Raw genomic sequence first — 19,686 nt, forward strand, 5'->3', positions numbered from 1 at the left:
GGCCGCCCCACGGTTTCAGCCCACAGGACCCTCTGGAACCAGGGCACTGCGTCTTCTGCATTCGAAGCGCCAAGGTCTTCGGCTCGGTTATTACGTTATTGCAAATTGGATGACGTCTCCTTGCTTTGCGCTCTTCGGAATCTACCCAGCGGCCTACTGTGAACGTGCGGTACTCTGGGAAGCAGGAAAAAAATAAATGTCAGAAAGATGTTGGGTATCTGAACCGCAATACAGTACATGTGTCGCTCGTAAGCCGAACGAGAAGGAACAGGAAATTGTAGAGGACTTAAAAGTACAGTTGTAAAAAGAGAAGGAAGAAAGGAGGGAAGCAAGGAAGAAGGCTGCCCTCCCTGGGCCGAGCGGGAAATGAGCGGGAAGGAGCGGAGGGGCCGCGTGGACGGCTTCCCTTGGAGCCCCGCTCCCGCCTGAGCTCTCTGAGCACCTGCTTCCTGCTTCGCTGGCTCAGGCTTTCTCCCCGATTGGGGATTCGCACAGAGTGGGAAGCTCAGCAGCCCCTGTTGACGGCGCCGGTTATTGTCCTGCTGTCTTTCTCCTTAAAACAAAATTTTTTTTAACATTTAACATCTTAAAAAATGACATTCACTGGTGAGATGGGATTCAGCCATGGGGCCGGGAAGCCCGCGCTGTGGACCCTCAGGTCTTCCTGGTTCTTCCACACAGGATGTCGTGAGCACAGCGCAGAGGGGCGCTTCCTGCACTGTGGGGGGGGGGGGGGGATGTGTGTGCGTGTGCTCAGGGGAGTGTGTGTGCACCCAGGGGTGTGTGTGTGTGTGCATGTGCTCAGGGGTGTGTGTGTGTGCACCCAGGGGTGTGTGTGTGTGTGCATGTGCTCAGGGGTGTGTGTGTGCACCCAGGGGTGTGTGTGTGTGCATGTGCTCGGGGGGGTGTGTGTGTGTGTGTGCGTGTGCTCAGGGGTATGTGTGTGCACCCAGGGGTGTGTGTGTCTGTGCATGTGCTGGGGGGGTGCGTGTGCACGTGTGCTCAGGGGTGTGTGTGCCTGTGTGCACTCAGGGGTGTGTGTGGTGTGCGTGTAAGTCAAGGTGGGCAGAAGGCTGGTACGTGTGCACCCTGCCCTGGTGAGTCCCCGCAGAAAGTAACTGTGTCCCTGTCAGCTTGAAGGAGCTCAGGACACACACCCCGCAACCTGCTGCCTGGGCGCTGACGGCTTAGCGCAGAAATCCCTGAGTGGCCACCCTGGACACCCCTCCTCCGCCCGAGGATGCACCCCCCTGCAGGAACCCCCACCCCGCAGCCTGACCGCCCCGCTCCCCGCAGGCCCTCGCAGCTCCGTCTCCTGCCTGTCCTGATCTGGGCATGGCTGTGGCCGCTCAGGGTGACTGTCCACAGGCCCTTGGACGCGGGCACTAGGGGCCCAGCACCACCTGTGCACCCGGCATGACTGCAGGGTCTCCCGGCCCCGAGGGGTAGCACCCCAGGACTCCAGCCGTTCGTAGCAGGAGGGACCCTCTCACAGAGCCGGCAGCTGCTGAAGCTGCCTCCCCGCGCGCCGGGAGTGGGGAAGTGGGGTGTGCACCCCAGGAGCAGTGGAGGCAGGGAAGGAGGACACGAGGAGGAAGCGTCGGGGCCTGAGGGCTTGGCCAGACCAGCCTCACCGGCGTTGTGCTGAGGGTGAGCCGGGTGATCAGACTCACCTGGGAGTGGTGAGGCACCTGCTGGGACACAGGGTGGGCCCCCCCGGAGAGCCCACAGGGCCAACGCCGAAGGATGAGAGCTGGGAGGGGCCTCGCTGCGCGGGGCTTGTTACGCGAGCAGCAGGTCTGACTCGGGTCAGCAGGAGCAGGTGCTTTGCAACGTGCGCTGAGCCACCTGCGTGGGAGCGTGGACGCCTGCTGCTGGGAGCTTCACCATCAAGGCGTCCAGGAATCCCGCTCAGGTGACAAACCAAACCCAAGACTCTGCGGGCAAGTGACTGTCCCAAAGCCTCACGGCACACGCGTGTCCTGTCTGTGCCGCCACAAGCCTTCCGGCCTCTTCTGGGCTCCCAACCTGGGTGCAGCCATAGCTCCGAATGCTCCCGTGCTTGCCCAAGGCACAGGCTTAGTAAGTCAAGGGCAAAGTTATTTCAATTTGCCAAGGGATTTTTTTTTTTTAATCTGAAAAACATAGAACGGTGCCAAAGCAGAAAACAAATTTCACATAAACACATATGTGACTGTTTGTGATATTTATGGTGTTCATCATGTTTAATTGCAGGAATGTGAGGTTTTATATATTTGTCATCACTACATATTTGGAGATAGTCGCTGAGGTCACTGGAGGCTTTTATATGAAAGATAAGAAATAAATTAGAACAAATCAATCATTTGCATTTGTTGTAAATTGTCTATGTGGAAATTCTTTATAGAGATTTCTTAAAAATTCAAGGCGGCAAACCCTTTGTGAACGTATCGCATCCGTAACTGACACGACGGGACATAGGTGATTGTGATAACTGCCCTAACTACGGAAGTGGGGTCTCCTCACTCGGCCCCCCACGTGACAGCGAGAAGGCTTGGTGCGGCCGCCAGTTCCCAGCTTCATTCCCACGCACGCCGTGAGCACAGGGAATTAGTGCACCAAGCAGGGAGCATTTGTTTGGCACAGACTTGGTCCTCGGCCCTGTGCTGGGAACGGACGCCCGGGAGCTAGAGACGGTGTGACGGGGCCAGCCCCGCAGTGAGGGAGCTGGGGCGCCGGCTGCCATGCACGCCTGCCTCGGGGCTCCCGGGCCTTGGAGGGCTGCGGCCAAGACGGGCAACACGGCCCACCTGGCTGGAGAACGGTCTCCAGGCCGAGAAGACTGGCAGTCGGCTGGCCTGGGACTCCGTCCCCCCAAGGCAGCTCCTTTAGTCGCAAAAGAGTTTTGGTTGCTAGAAAGTTCTATGCAGTAGCCCAGACCATGCTGTCCTTTAAGATTGATTTTGCCAGAATAACATCTCGCCAAATTGGGCCTTCAGACAAGGGTGGCAGGCCGACGGCGGGCGGGTTTTCAGCGGCTCTCTCAGCAACAGCGTTTCCTCCTAAGGGGGGCTCAGCGCGCGGAAGGTTCCTAACCACGTCTCTCTGGGTACAGAGATGAACTCCTGTGCGTGAGGCTGGCTTAAAGTGCTTACAGAAGCCTAGAATTCTGGATTCCTTTTATAAAATATATTTCTAAATTACTCAAGTAATACATGAATATATATCTGCTGTGAAAATACAGGCAATATTAAAGTGCATAGAGTAAAAAGTTTCCCTGTACAAATTAATTTTCTGGGTAGGAGGGTGTGCCCATTAGACTTTTGATGGTTATTCACAAAGAGATCAAATTTGCCTCTAAAAGTTTGTACCAGGGGCGCCTGGGTGGCTTCGGGGTTGAGCAGCTGCCTTCAGCCCAGGGCATGACCCCGAGGTCCTGGGATCGAGTCCTGCATCGGGCTCCCTGTGTGGAGCCTGCTTCTCCCTCTGCCTGGGTCTCTGCCTCTCTGTGTCTCCCATGATTAATAAATAAAATCTTTAAAATAAAAAAGTCTGTACTGTGTACTCTGCTGCCAGTAGCCGACAAGGGCTTCCCTACACTCTTCCCAACACTAGGTATGTCTTTGTGTTTGTTTTCTCACTTTGGCGGGTGAGTATCTTTTACGAAGTTTTACGTGTTGATTCCCGTATGGTTAACACAGCGTTATGCTAGGTTCAAGGGCGCAACACGGTGATCAGCAATTCTGTGCTCCTCATCCCCTTCCCCTGCGCCCCTCATCCCCACCCACCTCCCTCGGGTGACCACCTGATCGTTCTCTAGAGCTCATGACGGTTTTAGGAGTTGCCACTTTTCCTTCTCTCTTGAATTCCACGTGTGAGTGAGGTCATATGGTAGTTGTCTTTCTCGGACTGATTTTACTTGGCATCCTCTGCTGGGTGGATGTGGATGTCGTAGTTTGGCCTTCCCTCATCAAGAGCTTCCTCTATCTTATCGTCTGGCTCTGCTCAGAGTCCGGAAGTGCAGGTCATTTTGTCTCTGGAATGCGTGAAGGGTCCCCCCACTTCTGACTGTTGGTGAGAGGCAAACTCCCCTCCTCCTGGGGGTCCCCTGACCAGCCAGGTTGGGGCCCAGTCCCATCTGATCTTGGATCAGTGGCCTGTACCCTACCCCACGTGCGCACACCCACACACCTTGTCTGTCACGGTCAAAAGAGCCAGAAGATCCTCTACCCGGTTCTGGCCCCAGAGCCGCAGCTGTGCCTCGTGGGGTTCCCAAGGGGCTCTCCCTTCCAAGGGGCCCACAGTGGTCCTCCAAGGCCGGTGCGCGGTCCAAGGCACATAGGGCTCCAGGTTGGCCACCCTGCTGCCTTCCTGGGCCCCCTACCCCCTGCATCCTCCTAAAGCTGCACTGGCCTGCCCCGGCCTCTGGACCCCGCTGCCCTCTGTGGGCTGAGGCCACAGCCCCAGTGCCGGGCTCTCGGCGCGCCCCCCCCCCGCCCCGTGCACACCTGCCCCGTGAACACTTGCTGCCGTGCACAAGTGTCTCTGCGCACACGGGCACACCTGCGGCCATGCACACCTGTCTCCGCAGCCCCGCGCTCCTGCGCACACCTGCGGCCGCGGTGCTGGCGGGCCTCCTGCCTTCCTGCCGCAGGGACGCTGCCGCCGGGGGCGGGGGTGTGGGCGGCCGGGCCTGCCCGTGGACCAGCCTGCAGGCCTGCGGCGGAACCACTCCACGTCCCCCGGGCTCCGTCTGCGGGACTCCCGGGCGCCCCAACGCTCTGGTGCAGGCGGGTCCCGCTGCAGCCCTTCCTGCCCAGCGCCCCTCCCGCCGTCCCCCTCCCCCTGTGACATTTAGGTCAAAACCCAGTTCACTCTTTTTTTTTTTAATAACGTCATAAAATGTCTTTTTTGCCGTTGTTAAAGGTTTGGGAAGTCCTGGGGCTGTGCAGACTGTCATTCTAGTAGACTTCATGCTTTAGGTACCCTGCAAAATTGAGCAGATGAGACAGAGCTCCCCGACACCGCTGTCCCCCCACATGCACAGCCCCCGGCCGCAGTCAGCCCCCCGTTTGCTGTAATCCCGGGTGGGCCATTGTCCCAGGGTCCCCCTGATACACACGGGCGTCTACCCTTGTGGCTCTTCCCGTGGATCTTGACAGATGTCATAGGAGATGTAGTCACCGTTAGAGAACCTACAGGATGGTTCCCCTGCCCTAGAGACCTCCTTGTTCTCCTGACTCATCCCACCTTGTGTGCACGGTGTTGTCTTTTCCAGAAGGTCAGAGACTTAGGATCCTGCCGGATGGCCTTCTGGGACTGGCTTCTCTTACTTAGCGATACGTGTTCGCGGCTCCTCTGCCTCTTCGTGGCTGACAGCTCTTCTTTTTAGCCCTAACAGACATCACCCAGCCTGGTTGTACCACATGCCCAGTCCCTGCAGAGTTGTCGTGGTCCTTTCCAGGTCGGGCCATCAGGAATGAAGCTGCTTGCTGTGAATACCTCCGTGCAGGTATTTGCGTGGACGTCAGGTTCTAACTCGGTTAACGGGTCAGGAGTGACCGCTGCCCAGGGCAACAGGTGGTGGGGTTCGGGGACAGACCGCCAGCGTCTGCGTGGGGCCCCAGGGAGCACGAGTCCCGCCGCCTCCTTGCTCCTGTGCTCAGCGCCCTGGGGGGTGGCCTCTGCTGGGCGCTCGGTGGGCTGGGGGCCCCGGGGCCTTCTGCCCGCCTTGCCCTGGTGCGGCAGAGGTGGGCACTCCTCGGGGCTCTGTTTGCTGTCTTTGGGGACGCTCCAGATCTTCTGCCCCATTTTCTGACCGGGTTGCTTGTTTTCTTTTTTCTTTTCTTTTCTTTCTTTTTTTTTTTTTTTAAAGATCTTATTTATTTATTCATAAGACACAGAGAGAGAGGCAGAGACACAGGCAGAGGGAGAAGCGGGCTCCCTGCAGGGAGCGTGATGCGGGACTCGATCCCAGGACCCCGGGGTCGCGCCCTGGGCTGAAGGCAGATGCTCAGCTGCTGAGCCCCCGGGCGTCCCTGCTTGTTTTCTTATTGTTGGCTTTGAAGAGTTCTTTTGTGTGTTTTGGAAAACCGTCCTTTATCCGAGATGGCTCTGCAGATATTTTCTCCTAGTCTGTGCTCTGCCTTCTCCTGCCAGTGTCTTCCACACAGAAGCTTTAAAGTTGTATTTTATTTCATCGCTGCATTTTGGAAGTTTTTGATATAAATATAGTCCAGGTTGTCAATTGTTTTTCTCATGGATTTTGTCTTTTGTGTAGTATCTCAGAGCCACTGGGGTTTTGTCCTGTGTGCTCTCCTGGGAGCGAGATGGGACCGTGCCTTTTGTGTTACCTTGTTAAGGGTGTGTGTGGTGTGGTGTGGAACCGCCTCGCGCTGGCAACTGGGACGGGCGAGTCACAGCCCACATGGAGTTAATCCTGCCGGAGGTCCTCCTTACCCCAAAGCCTGTTTCTCTTAGAGATAAATTTTAAAATTTATGGCAAGTCTACTGTAAAACTCCTACCTACAAAATTTTATTTTAAAGTTAAAAGAGGTAGGAGTTAACAGTGGGGAGGGATTGGTGGATCTGTTCAGGCCAGCCCAGCGTCTCATTCATTAGCTGTGTCCCCAGAGAGTCAGCGGCTGGTGGGGGCGCTGCCCTGCTCTGGGACCCCGTTAGGTTGGCACTGCTGGCTGCGGGTCTGCTTCCCTGGAAATCAGGTCAGATGGCTATAATCTGTGTTTTATTTAAAAAGAAAAAAATAGCTTAATGCTAAGTTGTTTTTGTTTTTTTAAAGATTTTATTTATTCATGAGAGACACAGGGAGAGAAGCAGAGACACAGGCAGAGGGAGAAGCAGGCTCCTCGATGGGAGCCCGACGTGGGACTCGATCCCAGGACCCCAGGATCAAGCCCCAGGCTGCAGGCGGCGCTAACCTCCGAGCCACCTGGGCTGCCCCAATGCTAAGTTTTAATAAGTTTGAGATGTGAGGTGTACAAAGTCGGTGCTGGGATGGGGGGAGCACTGAGCTGCGACCACCACAGTTTCAACACCGTAGAAGACAACCTCAGCTGCTCCTGTGCTGTTGGCCCTGATGTCGTGAACGGGCGCTGGTTTATATTAAAATCTAGCAGTAAGGTTTGTAAAGCGCATCATTCATGACAGTCATTTAAGACAAGTTTTTATGAGTCCCGTGTTTATTGAAAAAGACATGTCATGCACGTGGTAGTAGATTTTTGGACGTTAAATGTTAGCTCTAAACCCCTTCCCACTTTCCTATAGGAAGTCTTGCTGCCGTGTTGAGTAGCGATCCGTGAGAAATACTTACGCACACGTGTAAACGTATGTTCACGATCATACACTGACTACAAGCCTCCCTGCATCCTAGATTGTCCCCTACTAATGTGTGTTTGTGGACCACTTCCTGTCTTAGTTCTGTGGCTGAGAAGAATGTCAGTTTTAAGGCTGCATAATATGAAATGTCAGAATTTAATGGGGCCTCTTCTGATGGAGGCTGAGGTTGCTGAGCCTTTTTCTAAACGTCTACCTGTCAGGTTGCTGCGTAGCAGAGAGGGAGGTTCAGAGGCTCTACTAAAGGCAGACGGTACGGTTCCTCAGCTGCCTTGAGCTGGACTGCAAAGGGCCATAGCCAGCTTTAAATGGATGCCTGTATTTTATTTTTAAGTCATCTCTACCTCCAACGTGGATGTGGCTTGAACTCACAACCCTGAGATCAAGAGTCACACACTCCACCAACTGAGCCACCCAGGTGCCCCTAAATTAATATTAATGCCTTTAAAAACAAACCTCAGAGAATGTTTGCAATATTTTCATATTAATAATTTTAGGATGGGGGGCACCTGGGGGGCTCAGTTGTTAAAGCATCTGCGTTGGGCTCACGTCATGGTCCCCGGGTCCTGGGATGGAGCCCGCATTGGGCTCCCTGCTCCGCGCGGGGTCTGCTTCTCCCTCTCCCTCTGCCCCTCTGCACTGCTCATGCTCCTTCTCTCTCTCTCTCATAGAAATAAATAAAATCTTAAAAATAATTTTTAAGAGGCTTACACATATTCTACGTGCAACAATCCCCCTTTCCCTGCCCCTAAATCAGAGAACATTCTAGGTGTTTTTTAACCTGTTTTGGAGGTAGGAAGAACCAAGGGCTGGCAAACCTCAGTTTTGGTTGCGCTGAAGTCATCTTTTGTGATGCTATGAAGGCTCTTTGAAGCTTGTTTGGGAAGAAGGTAAACTAGGGAGTTATGGGCTATCTGAGCTCCTCGTTCAGAAGGTACGAGCTGTGAGGCTTCACGTTCTCTCTGGGGCATGGGCGGCATATTGGGGAGAGGTGGGCTTTGAGTACACAGTGGGGGCTGTACCGGCCTTTAAACCTGCAGTCTCGCTGATCCCTGAAGAGCTGCTTGCTGGTGTGTGTTTCGGGGTCGTATATGGAGTTGGCTTGTGTGGGTAGATTGACTTCTTAGGAAGCAATCCCCTGTTGGTGACCTTTAAAGGTTACTTTTAGTCCGTTTCTGTTACAACATGCGGTGAAAGTCGCTTCACGTGTCTGAGGATAAATTTCTAGAAGTGGAGCTACTGAGTCCAAGGGCATATGCTTTTGTAGTTTTGATAGATCCTCTCGATTGCCGTCCCAGAGAGGTGGCGTGAGAGCAAACTTTGGCAGTGAGTGGATGGGGTGTCTTTCACAGCAGGGCTGCCAATATGATATCATGCACCATGTTTCTAAAATTTTAGGTCTGTTGAGTGAAAAGTGGTATTTTAACATGGTTCTAATTTATATGTTTCTCATGGAAAATATGAAACAGCTTTTCGTATGTTTACGTATGTATGTTCGAGAACGTCCTCGCCAGTCCTGCTACCCCATCATCAGGTGCATTAAACTATAGGCAGAATAATTGCATTTCCATGACATACAGCCTGGTATTTCAGATTCTGACGTACCTCGACTGAGTTGTACCGCTGTCACTTGTCAGCCAGGCGACCCCGTGCAAGCCCTAGGCCTAGTGAAGCTTCGGTTTTGTCTTTGAACTGCAGAAGTGGGATAAGGATAAGCTCACACTAACGCTTCTCACCTGCTGTGTTAGGGCCCTGTTAGTAGCCCCTGACATGGGTTAGGGCCACCACTTGCCAGATGGAGAAACCAGTCAAAAGCAGGACGGTGACCTGGAAGGGGCCCAGGGCTGGTGGGTGGTGATCAGATGTGAGTCAGGCTCCTGGGTGCTCTTTCTGGTTCTGAGAATCCTCCTTAGCATGCTGGGATGGACTTGTTGTCCGTGTTAGTTCAGCTGGTGGGGTGCAGATGACAGGAGTGAAGGGGGGACCCTACACATCAGGACAGCTGGCTCTGTGATTTTAGTCCCTTGATAGGTGTTCAGAGAACACTTGCTATCGATATTGGTCTTCTTCAGAGTCACTCGGCTCTAGATGCACAGACAGCCCCACAGAGAAAGGACGTCGTGTTCACTGCCATCCCCACCATCCCTACCCCAGGAAGAGCGCCGGGCACCTGGCTGGTGTGCATCGGTCGGCACCTGTGAGACAAGGGTTTTCAGGGGGCGCCTGCGCTCTGATAACTGCTGCGTTGTGGTGAGTGAGGCACTGGGGAGTCCTCGAACACGACTCATTTTCACTGGGTCTGGAAGGATGAATAGGAGTTCGCCAGCCTCTGGAGATCTGACTCATGTCTGGATGCGGATTCACTTGGGGGAAGCAAGTATGTCTCTGTAGGGTTAGTCTTGTTGGACACCGACAGGAGCCAAGTCGGGTTTAGTCAGCAGCACTGCTTCTGTCGGATGTGGGTAGGGGAGGGCAACAGGAGGCAGAGCAGGGAGAGGGGGAGCAGTCCCCCCCAGATTCAGCTAACTCATCTCAGGGTTTGAGGATACTCTTACTTGGGTGCAAAAATTTTCTAGTAGCCACATTAACATTTTTTTAAAAGGTGAAATTAATTTCAGTGCAATTTTGTAAACCACAATATTAATTATATCCATATGTAAGCAATAGAAAAATTTGTGTGGGGCCCCTGGGTGCTCAGTCGGTGAAGCAACCGGCTCTTGATTTCAGCTCAGGCCATGACCTCAGGGTCGCGGGATCGAGCCCACTCCGTGCTCAGCAGGGAGTCTGCTTGAGGCTCTCTCCCCCTCTGCCCTCCCCACTCGCCTACGTGCTCACTCTCTCGCACATGTGCTCTGTCAAATAAATAAATCTTTTTAAGAAGTTTGTGAACGAGACATTTTTTTCCCATACTAAATAAATCTTTGAAATCTGGTGCATACGGTGCATTGACCAGCATGTCTCAATTTGGATGTTAGCTTGTCATCAAAAATACTTGATAAATATTTGGATTTTATGAAATTTGCAGTTAAAAAAAGTGGATTGTTTTATCCAGATTGTTCCAAGCACACTTAAACGTTTTCTAGTAGCTGAGTTGAGGACACTTTTACAATGACGTTTAGATCACTAGAAATACAGCTTCCCAGCTGGGCCAGCCTGTGTAGCTGTGGGGTTCCTAGCGGACAGCACGGCTCCCGGGTTCGCCCTCGTTCAGACGAGCCCAGTGGACGGGGCTGAGGGTTCCGAGGCCTCCAGGACTTGGGCAGGTCCCCAGGCCGTGGCCCCGTCCCTAGCACGGTGAGTGTTGTGAGGACAAACAATTCGGGCCTGACGTTGGTCCCCAGGCCCTGGCCTGCTGCTGTCTGTGATGTTCATGGGGAAAGGCTCCCGTTAAGCATTTAGGTGAAAACTGCTACTCCTCTAAGAGGTTAAAGTCCTAACGGATAATTTTACACCCACTCGTTTTTACTAGAGTGTGAGGTAGCATGACTTAGAATATTCCTGAATAACCCCCTCTCCGTGTCCCATTGGCATTGGGCTTGTGGGTTTCGGCGTGAGATGGGACGGGAGTGACGGAGCAGAGTGCCTGCAGCCTGCATCTCCTCACGCCCAGCCCTTCCTCAGATAGGGGGCCCCACAGCTGAGTCGGAGGGAGAACCACCCGGTGGGGAGCACGGCCTCCTTTGCTTTGTGTCTGGGTTTGGGGTTAAGGTGTGCTGTAGGGGCTAATCAGCCCCAGTTTTAGGAATAAAGACCAAAGACTGAAGCTCCGGAGGCCTCTCACCTGTTACTTAAGAACGAATCCTGCTTTGGGCCAGGGGCAGCCACAGAACTTTGTGGACTTTGCTGATTTCCTGTCTGTCCGCAGCAGGTGCATCATCACACCGTGAGCGAGCTCTCCTTGGCCTTAGAGGTGTGGGGAAACTCAGAAACCCAAGTTTCGGCCCAGAAAGTCTAGGGGGAGCTGCTGTGAGGGAAGACAGAGTCTTGTCACCTGGGCTTATCCAGATGCAGAGGGCAGGGCGGGGGGTGGGGGGGTGCAGAGGCAGGGTGAGCACACACGTCCCAGGACGCCGGTGGGTGTCCCGTAAGGAAAGAAATCTGGGTTCACTTCTAGTGTTGCAGGTGGCAGTAGAGCATTCTGGATGAATTCCTTACTGCCCAACCTCAGCGGCTGATAGCAATTGCTCCTGGTGTCTGGGGGCTGTTTTGAGTCCTCCTGTGGCTGCCTGCTGTGATGCGCAGGAAGCGGAATGCTCGATAGAGGTGTCTTTAGAAATAGGTGACTGCTCGCCCTGCGACGTGGGCGCACTCGGTCCTCACGCCGCGCCAATTCGGGCCTCCCTCACCTGTCCGGGACCCGTGCGTGAGCCGCCTGGCCTTGACGGTGGCCCGTGCACCTGCTCCCGGCCCAGGCTGCCCTGGGAGGCTCCGCCGTCTCAGCGCCGCTCGCCCACCGCTCGCCAAGCCCTGTCCTGCAGCCGCGCTGGCGCCCGTTTGCGGGCGTTTTGTCCCTTGTGTTGGGGGATTCGCGGTTGTGAACGCCCCCCCCCCCCCCCCGCGGAGCGTGGCCGTGCTGGCTGGTGTTCCTTAGGGGGAAGGCTCCGTGGGCCTTACGGAGAGAACGCTCGTGAAGCAAGCTTTGCTCAGGTGCGAGCCCAGGGCTCACGGATGCGTGTGCGTGAAGCAAGCTGTTTACAGAACACACACAAGCAGGGTTACGTGTTGGTGGGTTGATGGAAACGTGGCCAGAGGCTCACAGACGCCTGACCCTGTCTGTCCCCTGAGAACAGTGACTCGGTGTTGTGGTTGAGTGTGCACGGCCACTGTCACCACAGCGCTACCTCCGACAATGACACTTGACAGTATTGGACGTTCAGGAGTTCAGGGAAGTTCACAACCTGTGTCATGTCGTGGAGCCGCCAACAGGAATGTGAACCCAGGTTCCTCTGGGTGTGTCTATATATACGTAGGGGTGCGTGTGCACGTGCACAGACGTGTGTGTACTGTCTTCTGAGTAGGCCCCGCACCCAGCCTGGGGCAGGACTTCATGCCTCTCGTGACGAGCCGCCAGGCGCTCTGAGCACGTGTTTCTGCTACACTGCGTCTCTTACTCGGGGATCATGAACTTGTAATATCATTTTTTTTCATTTTCCAAATGTCGATACGTCACATAAAGAAGCACTCTAGGGTCTCAGTGATGCAAGCCTTCAGGAAGCAGTGGTGGCACCGGCCCGGCGCCCGCCCCGTGCGCAGCAGTTTGCGGCTCCTCTGGGGAGCTGGCGGTGAGGAGCAAGGCCCCGGGGAGGACAGGCTGGCAGGGGACACGCTCCCCGTCTGTGTACGCCTCTTTCTTCTTACTTGTTTGAGGAGGAGCACGTGGAGTTTGGACGGCCCTTGGGGAAGGACAGCGCGAGGCACAGCAACGCCGCGTAGCTGGCGCAGATGTGTGTGCGGAGGAGACCTGGGAAAGGCCCTTGCAGAGTTCGGGCTTCGCCTTTCATGTAAATATTCACGATTCATAAGTTGTGCAAGGAATACTTGTCTAAGGAGGAGGGGCCAGAGGCAAATGCAGGTTAAACGAGTCGGATTCTGGCGTGGCCGCCCACCCATGAAGGGGAGTCCGAGGACTGAGGCTGCAGGAAGAGCTTGCCCCGGCGGGTCGGGGCCTGTGCCTGCGGAGGTGAGGGTCAAGGCCTGAGGGGTGGTGGCTGGAGGGACCACCACAAAGATGTCGGGGGACCGTGGCTTTAGGAGCAGTAGGATGACACCTCTGACGTCCCGCTGAAGGGCCTGGTGGTGACGCAGGGAGGCTGGACACGCCGAGACGCTCACCGCTTGCAGCACGATCGCGGGGAATCCGCAGGGACCGCTCCCCACTCCGAACTCAATTCGATCAGTAAGTCCCCCGGATGCAGGGAAAAGCAGTGGGCAGCACGGTGTGCGGACGAAGGCCCTGTCAGACCCGGGCCTCAGCGTGTCACCAAGCCTGTGACGTGAGGCCGGCAGCTAGTCTGCGTCCTAGACCTTACGTGACCATGAAGGGCCAGAGAGAAAACAGGTGAAGCCTTTCTGTGGGCCGCATGGTCTCTGTCGCTGCAGCTTTGCGGGTGTAGCCGACAAAGGGCCAAAGACGACACGGGAATGAATGAGCTCGGGCGGTCCAATAAAACCATTTACAGAAGCAACGGGGCCAGTGTCAGGCCGTTATTGGCTAATCTCTATTTTATTTTTATTTTATTGATGTGTAGTTGACATAAAATATTCTATTAGCTTCAGGTGTACAGCCCACTGACTCAGCATTTCTGTATATTGAGGCGTGATCACCGCTCTGAATCCAGCCACCACGTGTCACCGTGCCGAGTCCTACAGCGGTACCGGCTGTGTGCCCTGTGCTGGGCTGTACATCACACCCCCTCGTCGTAATGCTTTATAGCTCGAAGCTTATGCCTCTTCCTCCCTCCCCATCTGCCCCTGGCAACCGACAGATTGTTCTTTGTATCTGTGAGTTTGTTTCTGTTTGCTCATTCTTTTTCTTTTCTTTTCTTCTTTTCTTTTTTCTTTTCTTTTCTTTTCTTTTCTTTTCTTTTCTTTCCTTTCCTTTCCTTTCCTTTCCTTTCCTTTTCTTTTCTTTCTTTCTTTTCTTTTCTTTTCTTTTCTTTTCTTTTTTTCTTTTCTTTCCTTTCCTTTCCTTTCTTTTCTTTTCTTTCTTTCCTTTCCTTTTCTTTTCTTTTCTTTCTTTTCTTTTCTTTTCTCTTTCTTTTCCCTTCCTTCCTTCCTTCCTTCCTTCCTTCCTTCCTTCCTTCCTTCCTTCCTTCCTTTTTTTAGATTCCAGATAGAAGTAAAATCATACGGTCTTTCTCTGACTTATTTCACTTAGTATCATATGCTGTAGGTCCATCCATATTGCTGGAAATGACAAGATTCCATCCCCTTTTTATAGCCGAGTGATATTCCATCATGAACCCGCAGCCCCTACCCGAGGAGCGGCAGGTACACATGCTGCGTGCGTGGCCCCTCTTGGGGGGAAGCATCGCTTAAGAACCAGAAGTCTGGGCTCTGGGGCTAAGCCGCGGGACGATCCCCTAACCTGCCCAGGATTCCCTCCCTTCAGAGGCCCTGATTCCTCTTCACTCAGATATGTGAGGCACCCTCTGCGGGGACGGGGACAGGGACAGGGACGGGGACTGGGTGAGCAGGGTGCGGCCCTCCCAGTACCTGTCTCTTTCTCCCCTGCTGCCCAGCTCTGCCCGCCAGCCTCGCGGCAGCTGAGCATCACACAAGGAGTCACACTTCAGGGCGTCTGGGGGAGCCGGGGGCGGGGGTTTGAAGGGCTCTGAGGTCTGCTTGGTGCTTCCTGGGCGTTTGCTTAGGCGGGAAGGGAGCGGTTCTGGGGTTCTGGCGGAGGCCTGGCTGGCGCGCTCCCCGAGCCCCTAAGCTTGGACATGCAGGGCCTAGCGTGCTCACTCCTTGCCTCCCCGGATGCCGCCAGGGGAGCAGGGGTCACCGCCTGCCTGCCTGCCCCGTGACCCGGAGACCGTGGGCCGCTGCCCTGCGCACATCTCACCTGAGGTCCGCGGGCTGCACCCCGCCCCCTGCCACGTCCCACCTGCACGCCCATCCCCACCCCGGCTGCTCTCCCCTGGGGCTCCCTACCTGGGCAGGTAGCCCGCCGTTGCCCCCTGGGAGGCCCCTGGAGCCCCCTGCGGCCCTCGGCCACGTCCCACCGACCACCGTCCGTTGACTTTCCATCTGTTGCTCCTGTCCACGGTTTCGCCAAAGCACAACCTCCTTTTCCAAGCCAACTTGTCCATGGTTCTGTTCCCATCCAAAAACCCCCAAAGCCTTCGGGGTGACCTGTGAGGCCTGGCTGCCTTTCCAGCCTCTTGCCACCTTCCCCCTTCGTTGTCCCCACCCTCCAGCCCTCTTGAACTGCTCGCAGTTTGGCCAATGGGTCAGGACCCCCACCCTCTGCTCCAGGTTTAGCTGGTCCCCATCAGCTTCCTCCCCTGGGAACTCCTCCCCCTCCCCAACCCAGTCTCCTCGCCTGCCTGGCCCCTTCCTTCCAGTAGCGTCTCCTCCTCCCCCTGGAGGCTTCCTTGGCCCTCTCCCCTAGATTTGGGGCTCCTGCTAGGGGTTTCCATGGCACCCCGCGGTGACCTTACTGCGGCTCTGATGGCCTCTCTCTGGGTGCTCCTCCAAAGTGGGTCGTGGTGATTATCTCTTCTCTGCCCCGGCACAGTGTCTGGCTCTCTGTATGTGGGACGCATAAACACATTTTATAAGTTAGAGAAAGAAACTTTGTCCAAGTTGTCTTGCAGTGGCAGCGGGATGTCAGAGTTTTAACGTATCCTGCTCTGTGTGTGTGATTTGCCCCAGGGACAGAGCCCAGTGGCTGTCCACGGTTCCAAGTCCTTGTAACTAGCTCATTTCTTGCCTATCCTGGTAGTACCTGTCACCGGCCCCTCCACTTTGCCTGGAGGAGCTGACCCCTAGGCTCCCATCCAGGAGCCCGTGACTGACAGACCCGGGATCTTTGCCAAGTTTAAGAAAAATAAGGTAGTTAGCGGGGTGTCAGCTGTCCAGGTTCTAGGAGTCAAAGCTCATGATTTCTCCTCGTATATTCATCTGTGCCTTCAGTGGAAGCAGCTTGCAAAAATAAAGAGCACAGTAGGGACGGAGCCCCAGCTGAGAACCTGGCCATTGTGGGGGGTGGCAGGCAGGGAGGGAGGATGAGGGAGGAGGTTACCCTCAGGGTCAACATTTCAGGTTGTCCCCGAAAAATAGTTGCAAAGGCAACCAGCCAGAGAGATTGGTGGCTCCCCAGCCCCTGCCCTCTGTGGTTCTTGGCACTTTGGCTGCCATCAGATTGATGACATCTTCCCAGTCCTGACAGAAGTGACAACCTCAAGAGGAAAAAAGTATGTTTCCGCACTGGATAAAAGATTAAAACAACAAAAAGAAGCAAGCCCGTTCCTGCATGAGGGCTTCAGTACTTGCCTTGTGCAAAATGCTGTGAGTTAATACCTTTGTCTCAGGGGGATATTTTTTTTCTCCTTAAATCTTCAGAGTTATTTCCAGAGTTGCAAAGGATATTTCAAAAACCATGTCTGAAGTTGAAAGTGCCCAAGTACAGCCAGCTCTGGGTGGAAGGACAGAGAAAAGGGGAGAGTGTCCTATTGAGAGATGAGGGAGTTATCACCTGCCAATGCTAATGTGGGATGTGAATGGAGTTGTTTTAAAGACTGAGAACTATAATGGCTTTAAAAAAAAAAAACTAATGACTTCTGGAAAGTTGAAGCAAAATGAATTGAATTACTGTGATAATTAAAGAACAGTTCATTTGCTTTCAACTATATTTCTATATTTTTCCAGTGCAAAAACCATAGGATTTATGAAACTCAAATGATTGGAAGTGTAGGTTTGATTCAGAAAAGAAACCTGAATAGAATTGATTCCTTTCCATAGATACAATATTTGACTTTAAATTTGGTTATTAAACTATTAAAGAGGGCAGCCCCGGTGGCTCAGCAGTTTGGCACTGTCTTCAGCCCAGGGCATGATCCTGGAGACCCGGGATCGAGTCCCACATCGGGCTCCCTGCATGGAGCCTGCTTCTCCCTCTGCCTGTGTCTCTGCCTCTCTCTCTCTCTCTCTGTCTCTCATGAGTGAATAAATAAAATCTTTAAAAAAAAAAGTACAGAAGATTAAAAAAGAACTATTAAAGGAATCGGCCTACATGAAGTATAAGTTAAGTCATATTTAAAATCACAAAGTGCAAGTGTTATTCTGTATGCTGGTAAATTGAACACCAACAAAAAATAAATTTATTATTAAAAAAAATTAAAAAATGTAAACTCAAAAAAAATAAAATAAAATCACAAAGTGCTTTTTATTTTTTAATTTTTTAAAGATTTTATTTATTCATGAGAGACACACAGAGGCAGAGACACAGGTAGAGGTAGAAGCAGGCTCTGTGCAGAGAGCTGATGTGGGACTCGATCCAGGACTCCAGGATCACACCCTGGGCTGAAGGCAGACGCTAAACCCCTGAGCCACCCAGGGATCCCACAAATGTGCTTTTTAAATTATAAGATTGTCACAACAAGTTCCGTTGATAAGTACTAATAAGTAGCTTATCTTAAAAATTCTGTTTAGAAAAATGTGCATGTCCACACCTTTTTAGGAGCATAGCTATCTGAATAGCAAATTATTTTCAAATGGATTTCCAGAACACATTAGGGTGGGTGTTGTGTTTAGAACCTGAATATTCTTATTGAAGATTATTCATTTTAAGAGTCAACAGCGCACTAAGTCCCTGGGATAAATACATGTCCTCAATATGACGGGTGCCTAAGATCCTCAACAGATCTGAGCAATCATGCTGTACTTCGGTACTGAGAAGCTCTCACTCTTCCTGAAGGATCAGCGTGAATGAAGGCAGATATTTTTTATGCAACATCTTTTTTTTTTTTTGCAACATTTCACTACATGCACTCAGACTCCACATCACAGCAGATCGTTTTCAGGGAACACCTCGCATCATTTAGATGGAGTGTCTTCTCCTCAGTGCTGTAGCTTCAGTTGTCCGGTGACAAAAAAAGACAAGGAGGGGGAAATCCTGGCACGGGGACCAGTTTCGAGAATTGTTTTGAAGCAGTCATTGTACTCAGGTGGCTGGCAGGCTCCTGCAAGCAGAGATGCAGGAGGCGGTCAGAGCCCGGCCGGCCGTAGACTGGGCGTCGTCTCAACGCAGCAGGTGCTGGTGGCCAGCGAGCAGCGAGCCGGCTGGACTCTTCCCTTCTGCGGGGTCACTTCCTTCCTCCCTCCTACCACCCACTTGGGGGGCTCTCAGGCTTACAGGTTTTGAAATGAAACAGAGCTGGGGGGCGGCCGACACGCAGTTCCGCTGGGGCGGTGGGGGGGTGACCTCGGCCGCGGCTGGCGGCCCCCTCCCTGAGCCTCGTCCGCCGTGTGGCCCCGGCAAGGGCGGGGTAGGAGCGTGCTCGGGGGGCTGCGGGTGCACGGGGGCTCCGGGCTCGCAGTGGAACCGCCTGCTCCTTGGTTAGAGGCAGAGCTAGACGGGCACGCCATCCGTGGCTCAGGGGTCCAGAGTGAGGGCGTCGGGAGCCCCTGGCCATCCGTGGCTCAGGGGTCAGAGTGACAGCATCGGGACCCCTGGCTGCCACTGTCACCCACTTGCTGGCCACAGGCCCCCTTCCGCAGCCCGCCCTGCAGCAGCCCCGGCACGGCCTTGGCCCAGAGCTCCGGCCCTTCCGTGTAGAGTGGGCCGGTCCGGGAGGTGCGACAAGGGCCGCTCCCAGTGTCACCGTTCCCGGGGTTTCTGTTTTGCTCCTCCTGCGCCAGATCCTCGGGGGGGAGCGGCTCTTCTGGGTCCCTGACTCCCTGCGGCGCTGGCCGTGGCCGTGGCCGTGGCCGTGGCCCTGCTGCCCGCCACGAGTGCCCAGGAGCGCCTGTCCCCACATTCTTGCCGGTCAGGAGTTCTACAGTCTGGACGGCCGGACGCCCGTCTGGGGTGCGAGGCAGGTGCACTGTGGCACCGAGATCCCGAGAGTCACCCTCGACTGCAGTTTGGTAACAACGAGGATGCCCTCAGCCTGTGGGCTGATCCTGCAGGAGGAACCACTTGCGGAAGAGCAACTTCCGTTTCTTTGTGCTCTGCGCCACCGAGAGCTTTGCTCTGCAGTTGTCACTCAAGCAGCTGCCCCCCAGAGTGTCAGCGGACCCAAAGAGTCTTCGGTGCTGCAGTTCAAGGTTCAAGAGATCGGCCAGCTGGTGCCTCTTCTACTGCGTCCATGTGTCCCCATCAGCCGCACCAGGTGGCAACACAGGACTCTGATGGCACGAGGTTCTGCTTCAGGTGTTCATTCCTGTTTGCCTCAGATCCTTATAGACGCACATGGGACTGTGTGGCTTGACAGCTGAGGTGGGCCTCGTGATGATTTAATGCAGTGGTTCTCAGCTTCGGTCGCCCACCAGAATCCCTGGGGAGGGACTGCAAAAATTCCCATGGGCCTGCACCCCAGGCCAGTTAGATCAGCATCTCTGGGGACGCCTAGGATGGCTCAGATGTCGTGTCAGGGCCGAGAGTCATTGATCTAATAAACCCCCCTCATCTGTCAGATAATGGAGTTCACCCTCTGTGAGTTTGCAGGTCATGCAGGTGGTTTGCAGGGGAATCAGAGGACATCCCATTTCTCAGCCTGTCCTTTGAAACTGCAAATACTTTGTCCACGCTTTGGGTTCAGGAGTAGTGTAGGCTTTTCCGTCTGACCTAAGGAAGCTGAAGCGTTGATTACAGTTGGGGAAGTGAAGTTCGCAGTCCTGTCGACTTCA

At 54.1% G+C, this 19,686-nt stretch overlaps 1 pseudogene; it reads left to right on the top strand.

Annotated features, from left to right (window-relative positions):
• The first annotated feature begins 4,550 nt into the window (after positions 1–4,550).
• On the top strand, positions 4,551–19,268 carry LOC140595992 (protein FAM124B-like; annotated as a pseudogene).
• The last annotated feature ends 418 nt before the right edge of the window (positions 19,269–19,686 follow it).

Source organism: Vulpes vulpes, chromosome 16, assembly GCF_048418805.1.
Source record: "Vulpes vulpes isolate BD-2025 chromosome 16, VulVul3, whole genome shotgun sequence".
Taxonomy (NCBI): domain Eukaryota; kingdom Metazoa; phylum Chordata; class Mammalia; order Carnivora; family Canidae; genus Vulpes; species Vulpes vulpes.